Consider the following 15,694-nt stretch of genomic DNA (forward strand, 5'->3'; position numbering starts at 1 on the left):
CCCCCACCTTTACATTGACTCCAATGAAGCACTCAAGCAATCGATCATAAAATGGCATTAAACTTTCGTTTGCAGAGACATGAAACTCACCGAGTGGTCAGAGGTGGGCAGCGATACGTTGGCTCGAAAATCACCGCGAAATACGCTTCCAGAGAAGATATATTCATTATTGTCCGTCTTCATTGATTGTATTGGTTTGACTAGTATTACTCCGCGCGACCGGAAATGGGGGTGCGTTTGTTTACATTACTATCTATGGTTTGTATGCAAGCTGTAGTTTTTGTAGCCAGTCCCGCTCAAAGATAGCCGTTCTACCTCGCTCCTTGATGTCTACATAAACAACACACTATCGCTACCTACTGGCTGGATGTCTACTGCTATTCAACGGCGTCTGGGGAAAAATAGGTCCGCCAAATGCTAAACAACAGTTAGAAGGCATATTTCGCTGCAATTTTGGAGTGCTCTATTGGAGTCAATGTAAAGGTGGGGGGGCAGCAGTCTTGGATACCCAAATGCTCCGTTCAGCACCAAATGTCAAAATTGTGATGAGAACATCTCTACTTCACCCCAGAAGTCACACAAACAGGGTTTAATGTCTAAAATAGCGAACTACCACTTTAAGTAACGTTGACGTAGCCCACCTGTATTTGAGTCTGTATTTGCTGTTACTATTGGGAATCCGAGGTCAACGCCACTTACTTCGGCGGTGGAAAGCGGTCGCTGGCCGAGCATGTCATCCAAAAACGTATAAAATTTGCAGGTGCTCGCTCCTGCCCCACTTCTGCCATTTAGTTTTTTTTACATTATAGTAGGTTTTTTTTTTTTTTAGAGTTTTCCATCGGGATCTCACTTGTTCCTAGCCTGAGTATCATCCTCCGTAGTGACCGCGCTGGCTCAATACTTTCGCTTGCTGACCACGGAGTCTGACCCTGCAGCCACCCCCGGCAGTTGGAAATTATCTCACTTAATGAGGGAATTAGCCTTTCGCAAAACCCCTCCCACAAACGGCCGCCAACCAATCCGAGCTCAGCAACGGTAACTAAGGAGTGTAGAACTTGTCGAGGTCCGTCAAAAACCTACGATTTCAGGGAGACATACAACGTGTGCCTATGGCACCGTCAGGGTCCGACACCATCTGAAGATTAATTAGGACCTCATTTTTTCACTTTCCCGAAGCAAAAACCTCAAGCGGACTGATAACAGGGATGGATTAAGCCATGAGAAGGCTATTAGCTCCAGGTGATCATATTTAAAATTAGCAGGCTAACTGTGCAATCGTCTTGTTTGCTAATATAGCCCCCTTCCCCCTTGCATTTAGCTGGCAGAAAACGTACCCTAAACAAATAATCAATGCATCGCTCAGACTTAAGGACAATATTATATATTATAGTATTGGATCCACAGCATTATGATTCAAATTTTATTGGGAAACTACTAGTTGCGTTGTTTAATATGCGCCAAATGCACAGCCCACGGAGCAGCCCCCACCCTCTCTCCTTCCCAGTTTGTGTCTGTGTATATGCGTCGAGTGTGACAGCAAAAAAAGTAACACTGAAATGGGGCTGCGCTTGTTCCAACCTTGTTATGAAGATATTAACTGTCAACTAAAACCATTAAAGTGAACAGAAGAGAAACGCCCAGTGTGACTGCCCAAGAGCTGCGCAGTGTCAGTGCCGAAAGCCCGTCAAAGGTCTTGGCGGACGGCAATGTCCCAGTTTACACCAAGCACTATCAAATGTCCTGGTTACAGACATCACATCGCCATCATCAAGTTGTTGTATTTCAGTTGAATATGTAAGAGGGCTTGGGGAGGGGCTTAGACTATCAGCGAGCCTATTGGCTATTCAGATACTGAACGAATATCTGAATTCCAACTGCCGGGGGTGGCTGCAGGGTCAGACTCCGTGGTCAGCAAGCGAAAGTATTGAGCCAGCGCGGTCACTACGGAGGATGATACTCAGGCTAACTTGTTCCACTGTTCGCCGTTGAAAGCTCTCTGCCAGTTTGTCGGCCACCGTTTTAAAAAGCTTTGCGTTACGATGTTTACGTCCATCTAGACACTTAACAATATTTAATTCCGCCATCGTGGAAAGTAAGCATTCGGTCTCGCTGTCTGACCAGAAATAAGACTTTGCCATTTTGTAGGCGGTCAGGATAGTAACCGGCCCCTAACTCCGTTGCTAACTGTAGACTACTGTAGAAAAAAAAAACTAATTCCCCAGCAGTAACTCGCGCACGAAAATAGAACCTTCACATGTTCATTCGGGATAAGGTGTTTACATGCATCAGTATCCCGGCTTCAATCGGAATACTCCACCTGCCAAAGGGTCTTATTCAGGATACTGAAATCGGGAAACGGTGTTTATATGCCCAAACGCATCTTCGGGATACTGAACTGCATGTAAACGCACTCAATGGAGGTCTTTGGCTTACAAGGTCATTTTAGGGGTCAAACATACCGAAGCTGAACGGAACGGTCGCGGGACGAACGCGGTCTTTCTGATTAGTTTTGGACCGTGTGTTTTTCTCTGCCTTTCACACTGCATGGCCAGTCCTGTTCAAAACCCCCCCACAGCCAAAGCTAGCGTGCTACTTTGCCATTCATTTGAATGAGACACAGGGAAAGATTGATGCGGATCTACAAAGTGGCCCTTCTGTTCCACAGGGCGTACGGCCATGGACAATATGCATACAGCACTTTCTTACTGACGGTTCAAGTGAATGCCACCTTGTCTCTCCGCATGGCTCACAGAGTGAAGTGGAATAGGTTCTAGAACACTAGGGGTGGGAAAGGCCGAAACATTCCACTGGACTTGCACCTGGAGCACTTGAATGGGTTCTTGAAGTCATTCCTGAAGGGTCTTGGACCCAACCTGAATGGAAGGTCCACTGCCAGTAGGGAATTATACACCGATGAGGAACTTGGGGTGTGGAAGCGAACAGGTGTCCACCTGGTTGACATGAACCAGGACATTTTTGCCTTGGTGGACATTCTACGGCAGGCTTCAATGTTCGGTAAAGGTGGGAATTCATACCATTTCAAGACGTATTCCAAGCAACCAGGGGGTTCTAGGACACCAACAGCCTGGGATATAGCACATGTATACTGTTATCTTTTTCATTTTGTTTCCTTTTTTTGTTTGATTTGTTTATATATACACTTCACGTGACTTAGGCTTATAAGCCCAAGTTGCAAAATGAAGATAATCAAATCAATTAGAATTTACACCTTCTCCATGGAAGAGTAGCAGATATTCTTTATCGTACAGTGTCTAAGGCCACGTGCCCACTACAATGGTCTGAAGCTTAAACACAGATGTCAGTTTATTTTCTTATACATGTTGTTCCCTGAGAGCAGGCTGTCAGTTTTGGTGGCATAATATTAAACTGATAATTTTTTTTATCAAAATAGAAAAGAATGTACGTCTATACAATACAGAAACAGACACTGTGTTCTTCATTAAAACGGGTTGTTTTATAAATTCAAATTTAAACACGTAAAACACTTAAAAACACATTAGCAGATTTAACGCAACAGCCCAGACACAGTACTCAAGTGCACACATTAACATAGATTTAAATTAACAGACCACACAGCACTTCATAACACTTAAGTGCACACAATGAAATCGAACTTGTGATATTGAGTTAAGTGACATTGTGCCAATTTTTTGTAGTTGAAAAATGCACCTCCCATAGAGTTAAATGATTGAGTTGTACCTTTCTCCTGTAGTTTAAGCCATTCGCTGACTGGCAGTGCTATCAGACATTGTTTTTTCAAGTTTATTGCCAAAAAAAACCCAAACCTGAATTCATTAACCTTAAAAAACAAAAAACAGGAACTCTGAACTATAAGAGGACAAATAGGGAACAACAGAATTAATAGTACATCATCTTCATATCGTGGAGAAGGCGACAGAGTGACCCAATGTGGTGCTTTCGGCCCAACCACTCGGTCCACTCAATCAGGGTCAGGTGCTGGGTGAGAAGGTCTTCGGTCCTGTCCTGACCAAAAGTCTCCTTATATGATCTCCAGGCACACTCTATGCTGCGTGTGGCAGCCGTTTGTATAATTTACAAATGATTCACCATGTAGTGCTTATATCCTAAAATATTTAGCACACGGGGTACAGCCTCCACTCATCACTGAGGATGGAGGTACCTCTCCTGACGTGTTTAAACACAATAGGTATGAGCTCTTGCCAAAGGACAGGCCGGCACCTTTTGTCCCTAACCCTCAGCATGCCAAACACAAACACCCACTTCTTCCTCCTCCATGTAGATGCTACACGGCCAGGAATACATTAGATGTCATTATTATATGGTTGTGACGTCATCAGTCGAATGCTCCATGTATTTCAACAGGGCTCCCCAACGTTCGCACGTCTGTTATTTTTCGATAACGGACGGGTTGGTCTATAACAGACCGCTGTCAATGGCAACAAGACTTTTCACTGCTAAAGCGACTTTTCAACAAGACTCTAATCAGCTGCTGTGATAGACAACACCTGTTGTCCTGGCTACCTAGCTGTTAGCGGTGTTCCACAATGGCACTTTTTTGTTTTGCGCAGCAACAATCTTTTGACATTAAAAACTATAATAGACTTCACATTAAATAGGCCTAAAGAAATGTCCCCGCCATGTGTGAATCATTTAAGTATATCCATATAATAAGCGGGTTAACTTTCGGCGAGTCGGTCGCTTTGTGGAATAGCAGCACTTCAGAGAGAACAAGACCCCTCCGCTCCGCGTCTGGGTCTAAAGATTCTCTCTGTCGTGCTGCTATTCCACGGTAGCGACCTTCTCGCCGAACGTTAACCCTTACGTAATACATTAGATATCATATCATGATGGGATGGAAAATTAACTCTGTGCTTTGTTGCATTTACTTTTCGTTTGTGTCAGAAGTGGCTTTCATCTATCGCTACGAACTCCCTTCTCCCTCCTAGGCGTTGTCCTCCTCTCCTTCTCAGCCTCTCTATTGCAGCTATGCAGACCTTTCTTAGCCTTAGTGACTTAAAAACCTCATCTAGCGACTTTTAAAAACACGCCTTTTCAGAGACAAAATCTCATGCCGTGTCTCAGATGGCAGTGCACTGGGGGTCTTTAGTGCATAGTGTTGTGAAAAAGTCGGCACACTATGCACTGTGCCCTGACTGGAAGTGACAGTAGAGCTAGCATTAGCTCACCAAAATATCAGTTGGCTACTGTTTACATTGCACAGTGTGTCGTGCTTGTATTTACATTTTCTACATCCCAACTGGCAGCTATTTTGTGTACAATACTTGGCTTGGCATGAAAAGGTTGGTGTCTCAGCAACATTACTTACAGAAATACAGGAGACAGTTGACCAAACTCTTCTACTGAACTGAGCGTCACGTTTCTTCCGTTTTATTGTCTACATGGCGTCCGTTTAGTGCGTGAAGTGTCCATCGTTCAAGCACTGCGTTTTCCGCCATTGTTAGGGCATCATCCGGGTGCTTTTCAGTGCACTGAACTAACAAAATTTTACTTTGAAAGCGCCCTATGCACTGAAATATAGTGCCCGAAGTGCACAAGTGCGCCATCTGAGACACCCCAACTATTTTTCAACATCTTTGTAACTGTACCGCCGTCAGAAGCTTTTACCATAATTTAGCATTGTTAGCTGCCCATTTCAGAGACTGTATATAAGGTGGCAGAAAGCGTCCATAGGAATGAACAGGGGCAGTTTGTTATGCCAATATGGCGCATGCTTGCACCTGGCCGGTAACAAGCTGCACAGTAATTTATCCAATCATCTCGCTGCCTTGACTCAACTGGTCTGACTAATCAATGTTGCCAGATTTGACTGATCAAAACCTGCCCGAAAGCTTCTCAAAAACCTCCAAAATGCGCTAAATTCCGCCCAATTTGAACAAATTGCACTGGTTTCTATGGGCACAAAACTGCTTTTTTTTTTAAATGTTTTTACGTTTTTACCCGCACACAGCCATCCCAAGTAGCCCAATTGGACGGGCGGGAGGGGTCAGCTCAACCCAAATGGTCCCAGCTTATTCCTGCTGCTCCATGTTCCCACAGTTTTAAGACATTATTCAAATGTAAGCCCTATGCTCTACAACTACATGTTCCCACATTTGCAGGTAAACTAAGAGAAGCAATAGGCCTAAAAATAATGTTAAAAATCTTAGTGATGTGGGAACAATGGGCTGTGGGAACATAGACACGCTCCAGGCGGGAGCAATCTGAAATTGCGACCCTGGCGCTGCTTTCATGCCAGGACATCCACAGTACGTCCACAGAACGTGTCCGGTGTCAGTCTGAAACGGTTAGAATGCATGAAAACAAATCATGCCTTGCACACAGGAACGTGGCGTAAGCACGATGCATGTCCGTCCCGACTGGACATGTCCGCGTTGTTTCTCGAAAATAGAACTCGAGTCTATTTTCCTGCGTGGACGTCCGCGTTCAATGCGCGGCTCCCATTGAAAATGAATGGCTGCTGCCAGCAGATAGAACATGGACATTGACTGCAGTGTGAAAGGCGAACCGCGATGGTCTTGAAGTGTGGAAGGGGGTGCGCGGGCAAAACAGTTTGGGAACCGCTGTTTTAACACGATGAGACATTATCAAAAATCGTTGATACTCATAATGTTGTCTGTGTGTTGCATTTCGAGGCGGGTGGTCAGGCTGTGTCAGTGTCGGGTCTTGAGGTAAGGCTTTTGACTTGTCATTTGACAGGGATTTTCGCCAGGTTCCCAACCTAGATCGTATTAGTCTGCAAGAACGCTGTGAGGAAAGTTGTTTAAAAACTTACGAGCTACAAGACAACCAACTAACATGTTGTAGCATAATAATTAGCCTACAACGTGACCAAGTAGGTGGGTAACTCTGCGGTGACATTTCGGCTTTTCTAATATCAAGCCGGGCGCGTTGCCCCTATTGGATAGTCATGCGATGTAAAGTCAGTAACTTGCAGGCAGGTAGAAAACGAGAGATGGCGAATTATGGGAATGCAGAAGCGTGTTGTTCTATATGAACAACCATCCACACGACAATGATATTTTTTGGAGTATTCCAAAAACTCAAAATAATAATAATAATGTGGGTCGCACTAAAAATGGCAACCAGAAACAAATAATAATAAAAAAACATTTTCTAGCCGTAAGTGAAAAATTATACTGGCTCTCAGAACTGTGTGTATTTAAGCCAGTCCTTAATGAGAGCAAAGGTGGCTTTGCGTTAAGCCGGGCATACACTATGCGATATTTTCACTCGTGGGTCTTAAGCTTCTGCTCACACTGCACGATGGAATTTCACTGTTTATAAGTTCACAACTCACGACTCAAGTCCTCACACTACACGAGCCGACAGTCGGATGCGAGCGAAATGCTTCGACCGTACGATGCGACAGGCATGTTTCCCCAGTTTTAACCTTCTTATTGCACGCTCAACATGAATTCGGACATTGGCCAGACGGCGAGTTCTTGTGACTTCATGTTCTGATAGTTGTGTACATCCACGTGTAAATGCTGGAATAGCCAATGTCACTCCTGGAGGAAGAAAATCTGATCACCAAAAGTCAAATGTGACAGAAATTCACAATTTTCTTGTGATAAAAGTGTCACTAGCTCTGCCACCAAACCACAAAACCATTGGGGGCTATGCAATAGAGGACTTTGTAGGTGTTGTGATGCTTGTAGTTGCTGTATGTTTTTGCTCGTTGATGACAGATACATCAGTGTGAAAAAGCTAGCCACCCACTTTCGAGATGAAATATGCCAACTACTTCAAACCTCTCATGGTATAACAAGCTGTGATACCACATCTTACCCCTTCAGAGTTGGCAAGGTCAAACCATTGGAAAAAAATGCAGAATATAGAGAAAGCAAATCTCCTTTCAGGATTCAGATCCATCAATAATAATGAAGACACTACAGATGTCAAATGTTTCATGCAAACATGCATGTACCCCTGAAAAGATGACAGACAAGAATACAGACAAGAATACGGATGTACAGCAACCAGAGGGTAAAATCGAGTTCAGGGATCTTGCCAGATGAGAGCAGCGCTGATGAGTGCATCAAGAGGAGTAACTTCCAGGCAAGGATATGGTACAAGTACAAGTTTTACTGTAATGTGCAATTATGTTTATAAGTTATTTGTGTATGTTTGGATTTGTGTATTTATGTAAGCTGACAGACACCTTCATTTCCTTCAGGATTAATAAAAGTACTCTACTCTACTCTACTCTTAAGTTTCTGCAGCCAAGCATAGACTATCCATCTATCGACAGTGGAAATAGTTGGGAAAGAACAAATTATGGTATCCAGCCAATATGGTTTACATGTCAACAACTGCCACCAATTCTCTCCAGAAAAAAGACCAAGGGAAATGATTAACAGAAGGGTAAGTAGTGAATCTCTAATTTGATGAAATTCTTTTAAATGTACTGAGATTACTCAGTAAACAACAACATAATACATTTTCATTCAATCCATTGTTTTGTCTTGCAGGCTCAGCCATATACTGTATGTATGATGCAGACCTTGAAACAGATGAGCCCATCTCGGCCAAAGAACGGTGATAACAGACACGTTAAGTGGACGTCCATGCCGTTGGTGTGAATGCACCGTCATGAGGAACAAATCAAAGGACAGTGCACTATAGGAAGTGTTGACGAGTGCTTTGGTGACAATAACGGTAGGGACACAAAGCAGGCGAGGCAAAGAGGCAAAATTCATTGACAGCTCAACCGTCATCAGGTCGTCGCGGCAAATCAAATGGAATAGAACAGTTGTGTTGTTGATATGATTGGGCCGCGGCAGGCGAATTCGCTACTCATTTGCATAACATTAAACTTTGTTTAATGATTTCGCTTCGCTCCAGTTCGCTTGCTTCCTGTTCGTTCACTTGCAAAATGCATTAGTCCTCCTGAATTCATATATAACCCGAAAGAACAAATCAAATGTCATAGTTGCTGCATAACAACTCTTAGAGCGTTTCTCCAAAGTGGGAGCATTAGCTTTGGTAGCCATTTTGGATTTTTTGATTGGTCAGATTTGCAAAGTACATGCAGAAATGGATTCAGTGACCATGGAAACCTATGAATAGACACCTATGTTATGGCTGTAGTCTTTCTAAAGCAGGAGATATGATGATTTTGGGGGTTCGCCCGGCGGCCATCTTGGATTTGTAATATGAAAATCATGGGACATGATCGGTTAACCATAGAAGCTCATTTCTCTCACCAACATGGGATTTTTGACAGCCATCTAGGATTCTGGACCAATTTTTCGACAGCGCAAAAACTTTTTTCGATTAATATAAAGTACCAGAATCAATTGAGAAAACCTTGATAGGAAAACTTTTCGATGATTTCCAGGCTCGTCCCGGTCTAACAGTGAGGATTGAGGCCTTCAATTTTGATGTGGCAATCTCACGCTGGGAGTAGCTGAGGAACAGACGGATTGTGATTTAGAGTTTTAACTTCGAGTGCTTATTGTCATGTCTGGCTGTCTGGTTCTCTCTCTCGCTCTCTTTGTCTCTCTCAGTCTGCTTTTATTTGATTGTTCGAAATGCTTGCATAATTAATTATATAATTAATGATATAATATAAATAATTATAATTAATTAAATTATATTTATTTTAAATTATAATTAATTAATTAGTTAATTAGATATAATATAAAAATATTCATGAATAATTACCTATTTATCACAATACATTTCAAGTGTGCTTAATGGCTTAACTTGTGCATTTCATGTAGGGAGGGGGATATGTTCCTTTTTCTTCACAGCCATTTCGAAGTGCACAACATTTTACTTTTAGGGTGACTACAAAAGTTTTTAAATACAAATCCTCTCAGCCCTATTTTAGGTTAATTTAAAGTTCCCATGGCATGAAATTTACATGGTCCTTTGGTGCTTTGTATGGGTTTGCGGGGGTGTCAGGATGCTATATCCGCAATTTTTATCAAAATAATGCTGAAATGCGCCATTTAGGCCTCTTTGGTGAAAAGTCTCCTCTCCCTGTGCGTCGATCTGTAATGATATGCAACAGGAGGGGGAGGGGGGGGGGGGGGGGGGTGTCGTTGATGAGCGGGGGCGGAGCCGCGGGCTAAAGCTGCGTTGTTGTGGTGGTGCAGCAGGTTAGCTGTTACCTCGAGTTAGCAATTTGCCCTAGTTAGCAATGGCACGTCCAGCACCTGATGGAACTTACTTACTCGCTTGTTTTGACCCAAAGATGAAACAAACTATTGCCTACCTGCTCATGGGCTTCAGCGCAGGATGCCTCAGAAGGGTGAGTTTGAAATGTTATGTCTGCAATTTGAATTTGTTGAATGGGTAGTTCTGAAGCACTGTTACTTGCCAGTGAGTTTGTAATTACAGCAGCAATCATTCACCACGCAATGACCTGGCAAGTCACCATCATAAATTACAATATTCTTTTTTTAACTTATGAGCAAACAACCCCATTTGATGTGTGTGTGATGCACGTTACTGGCATCGCAACTGTCTCTAAACCCAGTAACTTTCTCAGTGTGGATGGTTAGCATGCAATTGCAAGTCCTTCCCTGTTATGATGCAACACAAATGTGGTAAAAATGTTATAAATGAACGAGAGGGTAGTTGTCAGGTTATAGTAGACTTTTTACACCTTTGTTTACAACATTGTTCTGTTTCACCACTGCAATGCTTATCATGTATCACAAGTCTGTTTGAGGAGGGTGGTGTATTACATGACAAAAGGGTACTCTATACTAGTTATGATGTATGCACTTCCTCACCATCGGCTGATCATAAAATGTGTCTACATACAACTTGGCTGCATTTGAGGAGCACCCCTTTTCACTGTCTGTGCTGGAGAATAGCCAGCTTTCCTTTGTCCAATAGCCTACATGGCATTCTAAAAATGCATCCATTATGTCTTGTATTCCAGGGATCCCCAACCTTTTTTGCCCTGTGTACCCCCTAATTAATTTTGTCATATCATGAGTACCCCCTCCTTCATGCTCTATATCAGGGGTGGGCAACTTTCATGATAAGGAGGGCCACATTTTTTTCATTGTGAACATTGGAGGGCCAGATGACTGCGGATCTGACTGCAGCTTGCAGATTCGAGGTGCAGTTGGTTGCTCAGTGGCCGCCGAAAAAGTTTGGAAGCAATAGGAGTGTTCTCTGTCAGCCAACAGTGTAATTTTAACAGATTAACTCAGTAGTGGTTTAAAAAAGAAGTTTGTTCATTATAATTTAGTATGTAATAAGTATGGTTTATCTATGGGCCGCACTTAGTAAGGAGGCGGGCCGCATGTGGCCCCGGGCCTCCAGTTGCCCATCCCTGCTCTATATGATCCTCTATACCAATTTGAGTGCACTCCATACATTTGTTAGCATCACATTTTCCATGTACCCCTACTGGTACACGACGTACCCCTGGTTGGGAAACACTGTTGTATACAATGGTGAAATAGTCCATGCTCTGTTGACATCACATTTATCCATAGTTGCCAGTTAAGTTTCCATTGTGAAAATCATTGCATCATCTCATGTTTACCTGAGAGTAACCTGGCTGTCAGTATCAGAAAACTCCTTATTTTGTAATAAGGTTAGATGCTAGTGTGGAAACTGAGACAATGCCTACAGAAAGAGATAACATTATGCTGCCTAGCTCAGGTCGCATTACTTTCATTTGACACCATCTGTGCATAGAGCAAACTTGCCATGTCTTATCTTTATCAGATCACTATAACTTGGAGAGAAGGCAGGAGAGCCACAATGCATGCTGGAACTTTTTGTACAGAGTTCAAGATCACCATAAGCGGCTAATTCAATTATGCAGACAGTGTGAAGACAGTGTGCAAATTTATTTACAACAGCATCAAGAATATTAAATTGGAACATGTGAATATTTTATGGAAGGCAAATATTGTACTGAAAGAAGAACAGCAATAACAGTCTCTGTAACCATCTTTTCTATTTTTCCAGCCGTTTCAGGCATTTGTCCAACAGTGATTCGAGTGTCGTCTTGCATATCCATGCCGAGTTCCCCGATGAAGGACGTTGGAACCTCGATACAAGGCTGGCGGTGACCTCCTCTGGCTGGCTCGTCTGAACTGTGCTGACTTGTCTTCTAGGGCACCAACATTGCATCAGTCGCAGGGTTTCTGAAGACCTTTCCACACAAAGCCTACAGGAAAAGCAAAATATTGTTTAGAATGCTATGTCATTTTGGAATTATTGAAGTAACACTATTAAAATGTTATGTCAGAATTAGTTGAACTGAATTCTTTTCAAATCTTACCAAAGGTTGGATTAGCTTTTGATGTTTGCCAGTGGTTGGTGTGCATTTTCATTCTAGAGGACAGCCATCTGTAAGAAGCGTCTGCAAGTACAAAAGACAATGTGTGAACAGAGTGTCCCTCTTATTTTTCATTTGGTCAAGATGGTGAGGGTTAGCCAGTTTCAAGGACAAACCTCGTTATTGTCATTGGAAAGGATATGAAGGGCTCCTTCCTAAAACACTGCAAGAGCCATTTCATACTAATGCCATGAATTGTATTGTATAGTTATAATTACATCAAGTATCACCTGAAACCGTGTGTGTGTGTGTGTGTGTGTGTTACATTGCCTTGTAAAGCAAATATAGACATCTCAACAGAAGAGTGTTTTTAGGGGGCATAGTCAAGGTATCCACTCCATTATCCAAACTCATGTCTTCTACTTGGGCTTGTGGCCCAACAACCTAGCATCCATGGAGAAAATAAGTTTCCCTGCTATGCACAACAACTAATCAGAAAATGACATTTGAATTGATCTTTTGTGAGTTGTTTAATTGCCCATCTATCAGCATACCACATCATATTTTACAAGGCCACAAGCACAAAGGAGGATGGGAGTTTGGATAGTGGAAAGGAAACAAAGTAAGCCTACATGTTTTGCCATTTAGTGTAATCCTGCTTTAAAAAAGAAAAACAAAAAAAATCAGGTGCTAGAACATCAAGATCCATCTTCTCACCTGCACAGCATATAAGGAAAGACAACATTCTTTGGAGCAACTTGTTCCAGTTAGACAGATGCTGAGGCACTCAAGGTTGCAATTTTTTTTACTTTTTTATTTGGCTACAATGCTTACGCGTTTCGGCCCTTATGGCCTTCAGGGCGTATAAATTGCAACCTTTAGTGCAGGGGTCCCCAAACGTTTTTCTCTGGGGGCCACATTATCGCTCCTGACTGTGATCAGGGGCCGGGATCAATGTGGGCTGTATGCTAGGCTGCTGCCTGTTATAGCCATAATTTCTAGCACAAAATAGTTCATCATTACAAGTGATTTGCAAAAGAAGTGAGTACTTCACATGTAAAAATAGCAAGGAAAGGTTAGAAAAATGAGTCACTGACATGAGTGAATGACAGTTTATGAGTGATAGATAGATACAATGTTTTATTATTTTTTTTTTCTATGAGGATTGCTTCTTTGGGTCAGTGTAAATGGTGAGGTGCAGAGAGATGTAGGGCCGGTCAAAGGGGCATGGCGGGCCGCATCCGGCCCCCGGGCCTTAGTTTGGGGACCCCTGCTTTAGTGCCTCGATCTGCATCTGTCTACCTGGACCAAGTTTGAGAGACCCTACACTGATGAGCACCACGGAAAAAAGGTGAAGATCCAGAAGCACTCAAATTACAGGTACCTGCTTGTGTTTGATTATTTGGAGCAAATTGGATGATGACTGAATGGGAAGACTCCAACGTAGTGGTGAAGGAGGAGTTTTGCTTCATCATGTTGCCTTCTTCTACTCATCATGACCGTCTGTAACAGGAACTTCTGTAGATGAGAATTGCGGCCATTAGGAAAAAATACAGAATATAACTTTCCATGATCCACAATAAGCCTCTCAAATTCTATACAAGTCAAGTCAAGTCAAGTTTATTGTCAATATACAAGAAAATTGTCTGAGTCTGAAAAGAGACATAAATGTCAAGGAAACATAAACCCAATATTCGACTGCATCTGGCTTTCCAAGCTACTCACGGATAGGAATGAAAACGTGACAGACAGTGGGGGCAGGTTGCATAGCAACACACGTAACTCCACAGCTGCCTGCCCTGGAGCAAGGTAAGCTAGACAAGTGATTCGACTGCTGTGTACCCACCAGAGGTTACGCCAAATTTGTTATATGATGAAAACAAAAACGCAGTCAAATGCCGTCACAACCACTAAATAGCAGCCTGTAACAACTGCTTGAAGTCTGTGGATGTGTCAGCTGAGCTCGTGCAGTCACGCACATCTCGCTGAGTAATTACTGTAGCCAGCTACGTTTCAATGCAGTGGCCAGTAGCTCTACACTCGGTATAGTTAGGTGACCAAATCGAGTCAAAGGCTTGCCTGGTCAATATGCCAATTCACAAGTTCGGTGTGTATCGCTAGTCACAACTGGGCTTTCCGAACACACGGTTAGTTCTAACACCTGTTAGCTCAAGTTATAACATCCCTAGGTGAAACTACGAACACCAGTGTCCATGGAAATGAATATGTACCGCACCACCACAGCCAACAAAAAGGGTTTACTAAATAAATTGTGTTTTCACCAACAACGTTTAAAAATGCCCTGTTTTCAACCACAGGACCCTCCTTGGTCAACCAACGAAATGTTGAGCAATTTGGTCTTGTTAAATTGGTGTGTAATAGAATAATTGTCAACATCACATTCCTTGTTAGCTAGCTAGCTGGATGCCTGTGTTATTTGACGGCAGGGTGGCTAACATAGCCGCTAGCCCGGTCGTCAAGGTTTCATTTCCATCGAAACTATTTAGTTAATTGTGCTCATGCTTGATGTACATGTAAGTTCAAAAGACCATGGTCATATTTTACAGTCGATTTCCCAAGAAAAACAAGACAGAGTATGGCTATTGCTTTTGTAGCAGTGTAGCTTTCATGGCTAATGTATGGTTTTTTTCCCACTCCACAGCTAATACTGCAGGCTAGTTAGCCATGACACTGTAATACAGACTGGAAGCTTTTCATGACTTACTTGTTCAGGAGGCTTGGTGGTATTGATCCAGACTTCAGCGTCAGGTGTTGGCCATAACTTGCTCTGTATTGTCCCAGATTGTGAAAGCATTAGTCCGGAAAATGTTCCCTCAGACATTGAACCGGTAGGTATGTGGTGTTCTGCTGGTATTTATAGAGTTTTCAAATGAATGGGCGTGCTAGTGGGTGGAGAGAGGGCGTGGACGAGTTGAGAGCGAACGAGGTCAGGACGTCATCTCGGGCACACACGAGCTTTGCGTCAATTGGATGCTGTGTCAGAGTTTGTTTACAAATTGGGAGGATCCTCCAGCACAGCTCGGTGTACACAGTAACACATTGCAAACCACTGGGATGACTTCAGGAGGTCAGAGTAACTCATTTTAAGGCCCCAAAACATCATAAGGTCAAAATTTTACGCCATGGGCACTTTAAGAAAATAAATAAAAAATCTCGCACCGGAGACGTGGGTAATTCTGTAATGAATTATTTTCATTGAAAGTACGAATAAAACCATTAATAACATAAAGGCAATAAATTGCCCTGGCAGAACAAACAAACAAACAAACGCATACACCATCCCTATCCACCCGGCGAACAGTGACGAACCGAACGGTGATGGTGACCAGGCTCTGCAAAAAAAAACAAGACAAACAGAAAATAAAAGGGGTGACTACATGATTATAAGACTAC

At 42.8% G+C, this 15,694-nt stretch overlaps 1 long non-coding RNA gene across 1 annotated transcript; it reads right to left on the reverse strand.

Annotated features, from left to right (window-relative positions):
* Window positions 1-12,071: 12,071 nt before the first annotated feature.
* Window positions 12,072-15,403, reverse strand: LOC134467517 (uncharacterized). Its single transcript, XR_010038601.1, has 4 exons — window positions 15,006-15,403; window positions 13,665-13,798; window positions 12,284-12,364; window positions 12,072-12,169 (listed from the first exon to the last, which is right to left on the reverse strand). It is a non-coding gene; the product is annotated as an uncharacterized LOC134467517 (long non-coding RNA).
* Between the last annotated feature and the right edge of the window lie 291 nt (window positions 15,404-15,694).

The sequence above is a fragment of the Engraulis encrasicolus genome, chromosome 17, assembly GCF_034702125.1.
Source record: "Engraulis encrasicolus isolate BLACKSEA-1 chromosome 17, IST_EnEncr_1.0, whole genome shotgun sequence".
Classification (NCBI taxonomy): Eukaryota; Metazoa; Chordata; class Actinopteri; order Clupeiformes; family Engraulidae; genus Engraulis; species Engraulis encrasicolus.